This window comes from Octopus sinensis, linkage group LG1, assembly GCF_006345805.1.
Source record: "Octopus sinensis linkage group LG1, ASM634580v1, whole genome shotgun sequence".
NCBI lineage: Eukaryota > Metazoa > Mollusca > Cephalopoda > Octopoda > Octopodidae > Octopus > Octopus sinensis.
Window position 1 is genome coordinate 177,350,722 of NC_042997.1, and position 14,452 is coordinate 177,365,173.

General features: G+C 31.0%; 1 long non-coding RNA gene across 1 annotated transcript in view; it reads right to left on the bottom strand.

Moving 5' to 3' along the window:
• Positions 1-337: 337 nt before the first annotated feature.
• Positions 338-14,452, bottom strand: part of LOC118765338 — a 16,559-nt gene continuing 2,444 nt past the window's right edge. Inside the window, exon 2 of the long non-coding RNA XR_005001176.1 lies at positions 338-1,676. This is a non-coding gene — a long non-coding RNA (uncharacterized LOC118765338). The remainder of the gene's footprint in view (positions 1,677-14,452) is intronic.

Consider the following 14,452-nt stretch of genomic DNA (forward strand, 5'->3'; position numbering starts at 1 on the left):
AGAGAGAGGCAGAGAGTGTATGTGCGTACATTTATTTACTTTTGGATTTACGTACATTGGCGTGTCATATTTTGTGCTAATGTACATATATATCTAATAAATATGTATATACATATACATACGCCCGTATATATATATATATATAGGTATGTATATATATATGTATATATCTAAATATATATATGTACATATATATATGTATGTATATATATATATATATGTACATATTTGTATGTACTCTTGCACACATGTTTATGCTTACTGGGTACAGGTTTTCTTTCAAGCATGTTATATTAAAGACACGACTGTGTTCGAATTCAAACTTTTTTATTAATTTTTTTTTCATTTTATCCTTTTTTTTTCTTGAGTTTAGTTTCAGACAATAATATATGTAAGACATTAACGTTTCAAGGCGTTCTTAATCAGTTTTATCTTCTGAATGACATATTGGTAGTGATATGCTTTTTGCCACGTCTTGTATATTAAGCAGCAAAGGATCACGGGAACACGCACACACACATCTATATACTTATATCAAACTTATTCACATATATGTATATGTTATATTCTTTACTTACATATAATTTGCTGGACAGTCAATCGCAAATTTTTACTAGGGATGGTGGCCACGATACTGAAATAATTGCCAAATGTAAGTTACAGACATACAGGGCGATATAGGTGAAGTGAACCATTGTTTGTGCTGGATATTGTCACCGCATATTTTAGCAACCTCAGAGATTCTTATTCCAATGTTTAGCGGTGATCAAGCCAAGTACACAATGTTCCGGAGTGAATCATTAAAAATGATAAAGCCAAAATGCCCTCGTTGCTCTCTGTTGAAATTCTGGAAAGAAAATCGTTTGCTGTGTTTTTGCTTCTCGCTCTCATCAAATACTCATATATTTATTGTGTTGCAGGCGACCGATTCGCACTGATTATCTCACTAATATTCTACAACCTTTATCTTAAAAGCGTGCTGTCTTCTCTTTTTACTTATTTCATTAATCCTACAAAGCTCTTTGCATTTTTGAATTAAGCTATCGCATATTAGTCCCGCTCAAGCTAATTCGTCACACATTCTTTCGCTACGCCTATAGTGTTCAACCCACTCCTTATACACCATATCAATCATATTTTAACAAAGCGTCAACTCCTTGAACTTCCCACATTCCCCACGTATTTTCATCTTGATGTCGAGTTGCAAATGTTCAAAACGGAAACCAGCCATGTTATTAGACTTGTCTGGGCGGGCTTGCAAAGGTTGTAGGCTGTCTTTGTCCTATCAAACGACAAAAGAAACTCTGCTAGCTGAATGGTCAAGGCTTTACCCAATAGGCATCAAGCTGTAACTGTGCACATAACTTTCAATGGTTTTGTGTATTTAGCAGCAAATTGACAGCATCTAAAGTTACATCATAACGTTTTATGAAATATATTCACGTAACAAACACATAGACCATATGAACAAAGTTTCTTTGTAAACTAATGTACTTTAAGCAATCCTTCAAAACGCTTTTTGTTCTTCAGAGGACTTATGGGTATGATAACCAATTGAATTGTGATCTCAACTTTGTGTGGGCTTATCAGCTTCGGCGAAGTAAAAACCACACAAAGTCATAGTAAGATCTCTCTCTCTCTCTCTCTCTCTCTCTCTCTCTCTCTCTCTCTTTCTCCTCCACTTCTCTTTGTGTACACGCACACAGACATATGTATATGCATGTATGTATGCATGTATATATGTATGTATGTTTGTATTTATTTATGTATGTATGTATTTACAGATGTATGTACGTATATTCAAAGCACCTGTCTTTAGTGCTCTGCTGATTACCTCAGCCTCACCAGTCTATCAAATATGGCCTTTCTCTTTCGATAAAAGAGCAGAACAGCTATGCTTGTCCCATCAATACGCCAATATATACGTGCTCAGATAGTACACAAGCCTTTGGTCATTGCACATGGCTATACATTGGATTAAATATCGAGACATAGCATCAAATTATGAACGGCACACTATTTTGAATGAGTGATGGAGGATGGGAATTGTATAGTTGACATCACGCTCGCGCGCACACACTACACACACACAAACACACACACAAACACACACACTCAGAGACAAACACACACACACACACAGACACATACACAGACACACACACTGGCATAAAAGCATGCTGGGGAAAACGCACGTAAACTGACACTTGCACACATGTACATGCACGCAACCGTCACGCAGGCCCAAACAGATATCACCAACACCACCAAAACCGCCACCACCACTACCACCACCATCATCGTCGTCGTCATCATCATCATCATCATCATCATCATCATCATCATCATCATCACCATCATCATCATCACCACCTTCATCACCATTGTCATTACTAGCACCAGTTATCTGCTCTTTATTATCTATCTACAATGTGCTATCGCTAAATAATCGTTTGATTTTGATATTTTTAAAATTCGTTTTATTTAAGTATTTATTCATTACATTAATTCAGGTTCTTCTTTTCTCTTTTGTTTTTCCTTTTATTCTTTCTTAAAATTCTTGGAAATTCTTATTATATAATTACAAAACATTATTTCGTGTCTCTTATATATATATAATATATATATACATATATATATATATATATATATATATATATATATATATATATATATATATATATATATATATATATATATACATATATATATGTATATGTATAAGTATATGTATGTGTCTGTGCTTATGTGGTCTCTGTTTGTGCATATATGCATATGTTTGTAGATATACAAATATATGTGGGTACATACATACATACACACATACACACACACATATGTGTATGCAATATTTACTTATTTGTCTACAATTTACCTTTTTTTTTTTAAAAATCTGAATGTTAATTTCTTAACCAATTCGAAAATTCAGTTTCGAATTTAAGAAGAAAAAAATACCGAAGAAAGTATACAAAAAAAAAAAAATACAAACACCAGGTACAATAGAAAGAACCACATTGATAACAATAGCAACAACAACAGCAGCAGCAGCAGCAGCAGCAGCAGCAGCAGCAGCAGCAGCAGCAGCAGCAGCTGCAGCAACAGCAGTAGCAGCAGATACATAAGAAATCTGAATAAAAGCGAATGTAAAACTACAAAACAACTCAAAACCGAATTATCAAGCGTAGAATCAAAGCTGTATATATAATCTCTTATAGAATAAGTATTTCAGAGTCTTAAAATACACAATAATGATAAGAAGAATGATAATAATGCTAGTAATAATAATAATAATAATAATAATAATAATAATAACAATAATAATAATAATAATAATAATAATAATAATAATAATAATAATAATAATAATAAAAACAGAATCTAAAAACAGAAACAATTCCTATCATAGTAGGTGCATTAGGCATGATAAAAAATATTCAGACAAATACATAACAAAAACACCAGGACTTACAAACACATATAACATACAGAAAATTGCACTACTAGGCACTGCACACATCCTACGCAGAACACTTTCCATACAATAACCATCAGAGCATCACAACAAATCACAGCACATACCCAAGGCATACAGAGCTGCGCTCGGTAGTGAAGTGAAAGCACGATATAAAAATAAAACTACTGAATGATAATAATAATAATAATAATATTAATAATAATACCAATGATAAGGATAATAATTATAATAATGATTATGATAATAATAATAATAATAATAATAATAATAATGATGATAATAATAAGAGTAGTAGTAGTAGTAAGAATAATAATAATAATAATAATAATAATAATAATAATAATAGTAATAATAATAATAGCAACAATAATAATAATGATAATAATAATAATAATAATAATAATAATAATAATAATAACAACAATAATACAAATAACAACAACAACAATCACAACACAGCAATAATAACAATAACAATAATAACAATAATAGCTATAATAACAACAATAGCTATAATAATTATTATTGTTATTATTATTACTACTATCTTTTGTAGTATTACTGTTATTATTTATGTTATGTTATTATTATTATTATTAGTATTATTGTCATTAATATTATTGTTTATGTTATTACTATATTAATAATAGGAGCAATAATAGTAGTAATGCTTGTATTAACAATAAATAAAGAAATGAATGAATGGAAAGAAAATATACAAAATAGCATAAATAAAAAAAAAACATACAAAATAGAATATATTAACCAAATATTGGAATTTACGTTAAATTCCTATACTGCTTTAATAGTATCAAGTTAACTGGAAATTAAAACAAGACCAGATCCGGTTTTCTTACTTGTATAGACAATAATAACAACGACAAAACACGCCATAAAGAAAACGGTGTACTGAATTTAAGGTATGTGCTAACAAACGCAAACACATACATATATATTATTATATACATCTAATCGCAACTGTAAATATATGGTATATATTTGTACACATACATACGTACACACAAACATACGCACGCACACACACACACACATACAGACACACACACACACACACACACACACACACACACATATATATATATATATATGCATAATATAAATTTATATTACGCTAAGGCATAAACATACACATACACACACACACATATATATATATATGTACATATATATATGTATATATCTATATATATGCATACATATATTCATACATCTTTTTGTATGTATACACACTCACACACACATTATATATATGAATATATATATACATATATATATATATATATATATATATATATATATATTATATATATATATATAATATATATATATATATATATATATAATATATATATATCTTATATATATATATATATATAATAATCTGTATATATATATATATATATATATATAACATATGAAGCATCTAAATAAGTAGATAATTTACGGACTGATACATACTGAGTAAATATGTAGAAAATAATTGAATATGTACATACTTAGAATATATATATATATATATATAAACATACATGCATATATATGTATATATATATATATATATAATTATATATATTATATATATATATATATATATATTATATATATATATATATATTATATATATATACACATACATATAAATATATTGTATACACTCATACATGCATACACACTACTTATATATATAAAGACACTTGAATAAGATATTAAAGATAGTTATTACAATATCAGAACAGACCCTTCTCTCTAATACGCTGGTAGATTAAATGTTGCTTCCATCCATCCAGTCATTTATTCATGCATACATCTAGTAATGAAGCATTCATTGATCAATGAATCTATTCATCAAGCTACGAAATCATTTATTCAAAATCAATCAAAACTTAATTAATACAACCAACCAACGCTCAATCTGTCTATTCGTCCACTAGAATCAACAATGTAACCATGCATCCACCTAATATTTTTTTGATCCGTCGACGAATCCACCCTGTAATCCATTCAACCATCCCTCCCTCCCTCCATCCATCCATGCATGAATCTGTTCGCTCATGCATTCATTCACCCAGCCAGTCAGATATCCATAAATTTTATTAATCCTACCTTGCATACCCCTAACGTTATTTACTCTCTTCTTTCCAACTATGTACACACCTTTCCATTATTTATTTACACAGGCACACATGTACACAAACACATTCAGTTATACACATACAAGTATACACATGTACATATATATAAATATATATAGTGACGTACATATGTCCATACACGCATATGTTGAGAGCAAACTGATTTGCACAAAATAATCTCTGCTCAAAACATCATATCCCCTGAAAGGTTTCAAATTAATTTGGCAAACAAATTTTATAGCGTTCATATTTTCACAAGAGCTTCGACTATTGTAAATAAACTAAAATATCAATAATGTCGAATTGAAACCGTGTCATCTGTTTTACAACGCTCGATTTCATAATGTGGCAATTGTAATTATTTCCGCATAGATTACTTCTACCCTTCAATCCAATCAATACTTGCAAGAATCTCACCTGTTTTTTTTTTTTAACATTCTCTATTTAATGAAGAACCTAAGTGTTTTACACATTTTCTAGCTTTCCCAATACGAGTAATAAATTCTAAAACATCTATCTATCTATCTATCTATATCTATCTATCTATCTATCTATCTATCTATCTATCTATCTATCTATCTATCTATCTATCTATCTATATCTATAGAATGAGAAAGAGAGTCAGAGAGGAAGAACAAAGCCAAGTGATTATGAAGAATCGGAACTAGTAACGATTATGTATCTCCAAGGAGTATTAATAAGGGAATTAAGTAAAATAGCTCTCGATCAGAAACAGAAGCCTAAAAACAACAACAACAACAACAACAACATCAAGAACAACTATGTCAGATAATCAGATTTCACGAGTCTTATGCATCCACTATGCACGATATTCCGATATTGTTTGCTTTTCTACGAGGCACAATGCTATATTATTTTACTGTAAAAGTTTGTAAGTGGACGGGATATAGCCGATTGGTTCAACTCCAACCTTTTATTGGTATCATACACACACACATATACATGCATACATACATACATACATACATACATACATACATACATACATACATACATACATGCAAATATCGACTCTGGAGGGATAAGATACAATGCAGGCCCTTGGAAAGACACCAAGCTAGATACTTCGACAGCAATTATTTAATCCTTTTCTGTAATATTCTGTAACATATCAAACAACTTGCACAATATCAATGCAATATTTACTATAATTTTAATTCCTTACCGAAAACCTAGGTCAATGTGTATAATTGTTTGAATCACTCCCTAGTACATTACTGATATATACATTGTTTTCCTTCGGGGATGAAAATCAAGGCCTGTCTCAATGGCATTCGACCTTTAAACCAAGAGAGATTTAATTTACATGCATATTGTTATATGGTTATATGTATGTTTTCGTTCCGGCACTCAACAGTCTCAATTTCTTCCATCGTCAAAACTACTCAACAGTATTTATATCATGCTTATTACGACATAGAACTAAATTTCATGGACAAGACAATCCAGGTGACCGAGTCAAATCCAGTGCAGTCGTTCACAGAAAGGTTCGAGTTTCCCAACCGACCTTAACAGCTCATAACCACACTAAAAGGAATTGATACAATATGAGAGAAAGTTCTGCAGAGATAGTTTCCAAAAGGTGTATATATATATATATATATAATATATATATATATATATATATATCTATATATATATATATGTATGTATATATCGGTAATATTAATGAGGTAAGTTAGAAGAAATGCCTTTTTCTACTAATTACTATTACTACTGTTATTATTATGATTATTATACTGTTCTATGCATTACCAAAAATGCTTTATTCGTATGCGCGAGCGCGTATCTATTTGTAAGAAAGATATCGGTTAACTGAAATTATTCCCGCATGCAATTTGTAAACTCTAGCCATTGGGTGTTTAAAATATAATTACAACCAAAAAGGGAAGTAACTCCATTGAAATCAGTTAACCAAATTGTTTTGAAATATGAAGACGACGCAGATGGAACTGTCTTCAAAGAATTGATAGGTTAAACTATTGATAATTTTCCTCCTTCTGAATCGAACTGGAAATAAAATCTTTATCTCAAGACATGTCAGTGTACATACACGCTGTATTTATTTCTTGGTATTTGCATTTCTATAAAATAATCATCTTGAATCTACATAATGTTGATTTTTTTTTTATATATAAACTCAATACTGATATGATATTGATTTGCTTTAGCGATAGTATATTACCGATACTTATTTCATCAGTTTCAACGGAATGACAAAAAATGACGACCATAGTAAGATATAAACTTAGAAAATTGAATTTGAACAGTGAAATATCTTAATTCAAGTGCTTTAATCGTTCAAAGATATTATTAAATATTGACTTTTAACAAGGCAATAAATTTGAAGAAAACGAGCCCCATTAGTTGACTGGTACTTCATTTTATCGACCCTGTTAAGATGACTAGTAAAGGCAATCCCAGTAGGGTTTGAACTTAGAATGTTAAGACAGGTAACTAAAACATCGGGTGGTCGTCGTTCATCAAATATTGGTTTCAAATATTTGGTATGGGGCCAGCAGTTTCGGGAAAGAATTGAGTCGGTTATATCGACTCCAGTGCTCAACCGGTACATATTTCATTGCCCCACCCACTCCAAAAAAAAAAAAAAAAAAAAAGAAAGATGAAAGGCGAAGTCGATATAATTTGAACTCAGAACGTACAGGCGCTAAACATTTTGCCTGGCATGCTATCGAATCTGCCAGCTCGTCGCCTTCGTCGGTCGTTAAATATTGACTCCATAGAATGCAACACAGATATTTCTTTTATAACGTTATTATGCCTGTTTTTAAACAAAGGCATCATGTCAACGCCTTTCATTGTTTTGTAAAATAAATGTTATGGAGATAAAAATAAATAATGGATTCTTACTCCCGCTGTGGCTATAAAAAACACTGCCCGATTCTGAATTGCCGTAAAATCTGTATCAAAACTTTATATTGAAATTACCATGTATGTAGTTAATAGCTCCTATTTATTATTCATTACAGAAAAAACCCAAAAAAAAACAAGTATTCACATTTTTAATTGATTGTTTCAACAACAGAATCGCAAAATAGCTATTTATTTTGAAGAGGCACTTGAGCCCCATAATTCAAAGAAAGAATACAGGTTATTGTTTCAGTAATTTTTTTTTCTCGCCGAAAATACTAATAGTTCCAATGAAACAAGATGCCTTCAACGAGAAATTGAAACAGGTGTGTAGATTCGGTTGGCCAGAACTGCGGCATTCAACTGATGTTATAATAAACATTGGCAACAAGCTCTATAAATTTATTTAGCACAATATGATATAAACTTTAACGTTACTTCGTTTAGTATAATTATTTGCTATATAAATAAGATTTAGTTTGAATAATACAGGATGTTTAAGAAGCCCCAAAAGGTCTTCGAAGTCGATAAACACTGGCTACTATCAAAAAGCGTTCGAGACACATCACGTTCTGGGACGGTCGATGACTTTAATTTTTGGGAGTCCAACAAATGGAAAGATATAACAGAGAATAAATTTAAAGTTAAGTATTTAAATTATTTCTTTCTGAATTTTAGAACTTGTGTGTGTGTCATCTTTGTTTTTTAGATCTGTCACGTGAACAAAGACAGCGTATTTAGTTTCGTATCTTCCAAATGTCAGGAAATAACCTCTGTCTATTATTTTCTCATGCTTTCCTTTCTTTACAGTAAGGCTCCACAGGGTAAAATCAGTTTTGTAATCTTTTTCTGACGGAATATTAAAATAGCAACTGCCAGTGACGGGTGTAAACCGCTTCCATCCCACCAAAATCACCCTACTGAACTAATATTCTCCTGTTGCTAAATAGTAAACCATTATAGGTCTAGCTTAAACAGTATACGATAAAAGATAAAATGGCGTAAAAGTTAACTCTCACACCGGGACATACGTGGTAGATTTAAAAGAAATACTTTTGTTATTATCGTCTAAAGTTCCTTGCACAGTTGACGAGAGATAACATTAGAAAAGAATTCCTCAGCCTAAAATGATTGTCATTTGTGATTTGGTAAGATGAAATGACGCTAAACGGAAATAAAATAAGTGTCTTGCCTGCTGTTATAATTTAGTATTATGTACGACGGTCACAAATTAGTGAAAAAAGAAATGAACAAAAATAACATCGCGCTTTTACTCTTCATTTATTTGAACCACTTGGTATGAAACAGCCGATGTATCTCATCTTAAATGCAACATGCATACAAACATATATACACATATATATGTATATGTATATGTATGTATATATATATATATATATATATATATATATATAATATATATATATATATATATATATATATATATATATATATATATATATATATAGATATATATATATAATATTTGTAATGGAAGTGTCCCAGCATCGCTTTAGTGTTAAGAGTGAAACCAGTAGTAAAAAAACAATACCATTTAAATGTATGCACACACACATACATGGTTATATAATACACGCGCACTCGCATAGGCGTATAAAGCTTATAACTTCTGTATACTCAAATTTGGGATTGAATTAAGAATTATAAACCACAGAAACGGAATTTGAAACACGTATCTGCCGTTTATCGGGCGGTCGAATTATCAATTAAACCATATAGTGTTTGCTTAGTTATAACTAAAGTTTTAAAGCACACACACTCACACACACACACACACACACACACACACACACACACACACACACACACACACACACACACACACACACACACACACACATACGCAGACATAAACACACTGATATATACACATATACTTACGCATGAAAATTAAAATAAACACGTGTAGACAAATACATGCAATATATGCATGTGATTATATACAACTATGTATGTATACATATACAGAAAATATGTATAAGATGTATATACATATACGCATATATACATATATGTATACATACATACACTTACATATATGTGTATATATTAATTAATACACATGCACACACACACACATAAATTCTTTTATTTCAGTTATTGACTTTTGGCAATGCTGGGTCAAAGTCGTCTGTGGTACTTCGATTACCAGTACTTTAGTCTATCGATTTCCGAAAAGTCGCATGTAAAGTAGACCTTGTTGGATGGAAGGTGGGGTGGGACACGCATTCAGAACGCAAAGGATGCAACCAAATCCAACAATGTATCTTTTCTGACACCCTTACAAAGACTCTACTCCGCCCACCTAGCATACATGCATGTGTGTGTGTGTGTACACACACATACACACCCTTTAAGTTCGTTTACGCGAAACGTTTTGAATATACATATAAAAGTTCCTACTCTATTATGCCGGCTACAGCCAAGTGATGCAAACTGCGATACCAGTCTTTTGGGGTCGCACCGACCTGTGCCGATATAATGTAGGATAAATATAGTAATAATAATAATAATAATAATAATCCTTGGATGGAATTTATAAATATTTTAATGCATCGCTATGCGCGTTTCCACAAATCACATGTTTCTTAACATCATAGTCCGTATTCCCGGGATGATTACAATGCAGTCCGTAGTATCCATGGACATCGGGTAGACCATGTTCATGTATTCATTTCTTCGCGCGTAGTGATGCATGAAAACATTTATTAATTCTATCCAAGGATGATTATATATATATATATATAATATATATATATATATATATATATATATTATATATATATATATATATATATATATATATTATATGTATGTATATATGTGTATATATATGTATATATATGTATATGCATATATATGCATATGCATACACATATACGTGCGAGTGTGTCTGAGTGAATACATACATGAGAAAGCAATGTATGCGTGTTGTGGAAGTATGGATGCACGTAAGGATTTACAATCTGCGAAACCCAAAAGATGTCAGGACTTTTAAGAGACGCATTAGCATTGTACTGTGCAAGGCCATAGTAGAACTAGCAAAAGCTTAGGAACCAAAGGTGAGGCCCGAAGCCTCATCATCTCTCATTTACTAAATAACTGCATGCAATAAAGACAGTTACTTTGAAATACCTAATAATGAAGGTAATTAAACCCACATAGCCACAAACAAGCTGGAAAATTACAAAAAAGTCTGTGTGGGTATGTATATAAACACATACGTTCGCACACATATTTCTACACACGAACATACATCTATATTTATACATATGTATACATACATATATCATATATATAAACATACGTACACACATATACATATACATGTCTATTTATATGTATACCAATGTAAATGTACGTATGTATGTGTGCGCATGCTTTCTCACTCTGAAGAAGCGAAACGTGAAACATCAGTGTAATGTATTCTTTATTCTATCATTCAGCTTGAATGTGTGCGTGTGTGTGGGTGTGTGTGTGTGTATACGCATGCTACACACGTATACATAACTCCATAGGGATATTCCTGAACTATTATTGTTTTTATTATTATTATTAGCCTCGAAAGGACGAATCCGTGAAGTGTATACGTCATCCTCTCCGTTGGATCCGTTGAATGCGAGTGTTTGCAACCTTTTAGCTGTAAAAGTTTAACCCTTATTCTGCAGAGAGCGGTTAACTCTTTTAAGCAAATCATTATATCGCTCATGTTTTGGCACCAAAAATATTCTTCCCTGAATGTAAGTCTTTTACAACACAAAACCTCATTCTCTGTCTTATCGTTCTGAGGAAAAACGATCTCCTTTCAAACGCTTTTAAACAGAATCATATTGTTTTATTTTATACATATTGGCCCGTTCTGTTAAACGCGTATCTTACATTTGAGAGTTCATGTATGTAACTTAGGTTGAGATCTATACATTAAACCTTTACCTCACAATTAGCAGAGAAAATAGCCCGACTCAAGCTTGATATTGTATTTAATATTTTAATATTTTGGAGAGAAAACAATGATCAATCAATTCGAATCTTTCAGTCATTGCTGATATTTTTATTTATGGCCGATCTCGACACAATTTCTCATATATGCCATATTACCAATGGTTTCTTGGGCCTGGCTGGGTTCTAGTTTTATCGTTTGAAGTAGATAATAGATTCGTCGTAGTTTGTTTTAAATAGGATGCCATTATATAGTTGGCAATAGTCTCATAAGATTCTGGCACGTATCCGCAACAAAGAGATGAACTGAATCAATGCAACCCCCGTAAAAAAAGAAACATATACAAAACATGAAGATAATGGACACACCATTAGTAAACTTAAAGTCATAACACATAACTATGTAAGACAATAATTGTAAAGTATCTTATCAGCATGGCCATCATCACACTTGTCAAATAATGAACAAAATTGACCAAATATCAATTGTCATATAAGGACTTAATGTGGGGTCAATGTAAGATATATTAATATTTAGTCCATTGTAATATATTTGTTATGTTTCCATAAGGATTTAGAAGATAATGAAACATTGCGAATTACATGAAAGCATTTTATCTGTAGTACACAGCAAATATATACAAACACACAACTCCACCTCCACACATGCACAGAGGCACTCTCATATATTCACATTCACATACGGCCACGCATATATATATATATATAAATATATAATATATATATATATATTATATATATATATATATATAACACATGCACAATACAAACACTTATATCTGTATATGCGTATATGTATATAATAATTTTATTTTCATACACATGATTATATATATATATATATGCATGTGCGTTCAGATGTAAACATACCCACATACATAAGTAGAAGTATATATACGTAGATATTATTTCTAAGTATAGATATTTTTTATAAACAAATTTATATATATTTGTATACACATATATATTAATATATATGCGTATATATGAATATGTATAAGTACGTATGTATGTATGTACGTATGTATATGTACGTATGTATATGTATATATATATTATATAATATATATATAATATATATATATATAACACGTATATATACATATACGTAGATACGCACACACACGCACACACACATACTTGTTAAAAAGAAAACGAACGCCAAGACAAGGAATCTCAAGTCATACATTTTATTGATTATTAAAAATTAAGCAATTTTTAATTTCTTAAATATATTTTTTCATTTTTCTCTTTTTCCTACATCTCTCCATCGTTTCCGTAATCTATAGCCTCTCACTTTCTCACCATCTGTCTCCGATGATGGGATATTTCACAAGTTTTAGGGATATCCCTGAAACAGCTGTTAGACTTTAAAAAATTGCTGAATAATTTTAATAATAACATACATGACTTGAGATGTCTTGCTTGGTGTTTGCTTTCCTTTTAAGCAAATTTATATCTGCTGTATCGGAAATCTACAATAGTTCCATAGTTCCATAACTCCTGCTTCGGTTACAATCTTGGAACCCTGGAAATCCGTAACAGCACTTACCCAGCATACCTACCCGTTTAGATCACCTGTGGAACTAAGCCCCTATATTTTATATATATGCATATATATATATATGTACAAGTGTTACGGATTGGAGTATGGGGAATCTGGGCTACATATGTTTCATAGCGAGTGGAACCTCAGAAATGGTCACATCCAATTGAAGTGTATACCGCTGGTTACTCTTCTCGATTCAATATATATATTATATATATATATATAATATATATATATAATATATATACCATATATACACACATAACACACACACCCACACTCACACACACATACACACTTATATATACATATATATACTGATGTAGACTGGAGAATGATAATCTACGTGAAGCTTTAAGATTAACAGTAGCTGTTGTACATCTATTTGTACATATAAAGTAC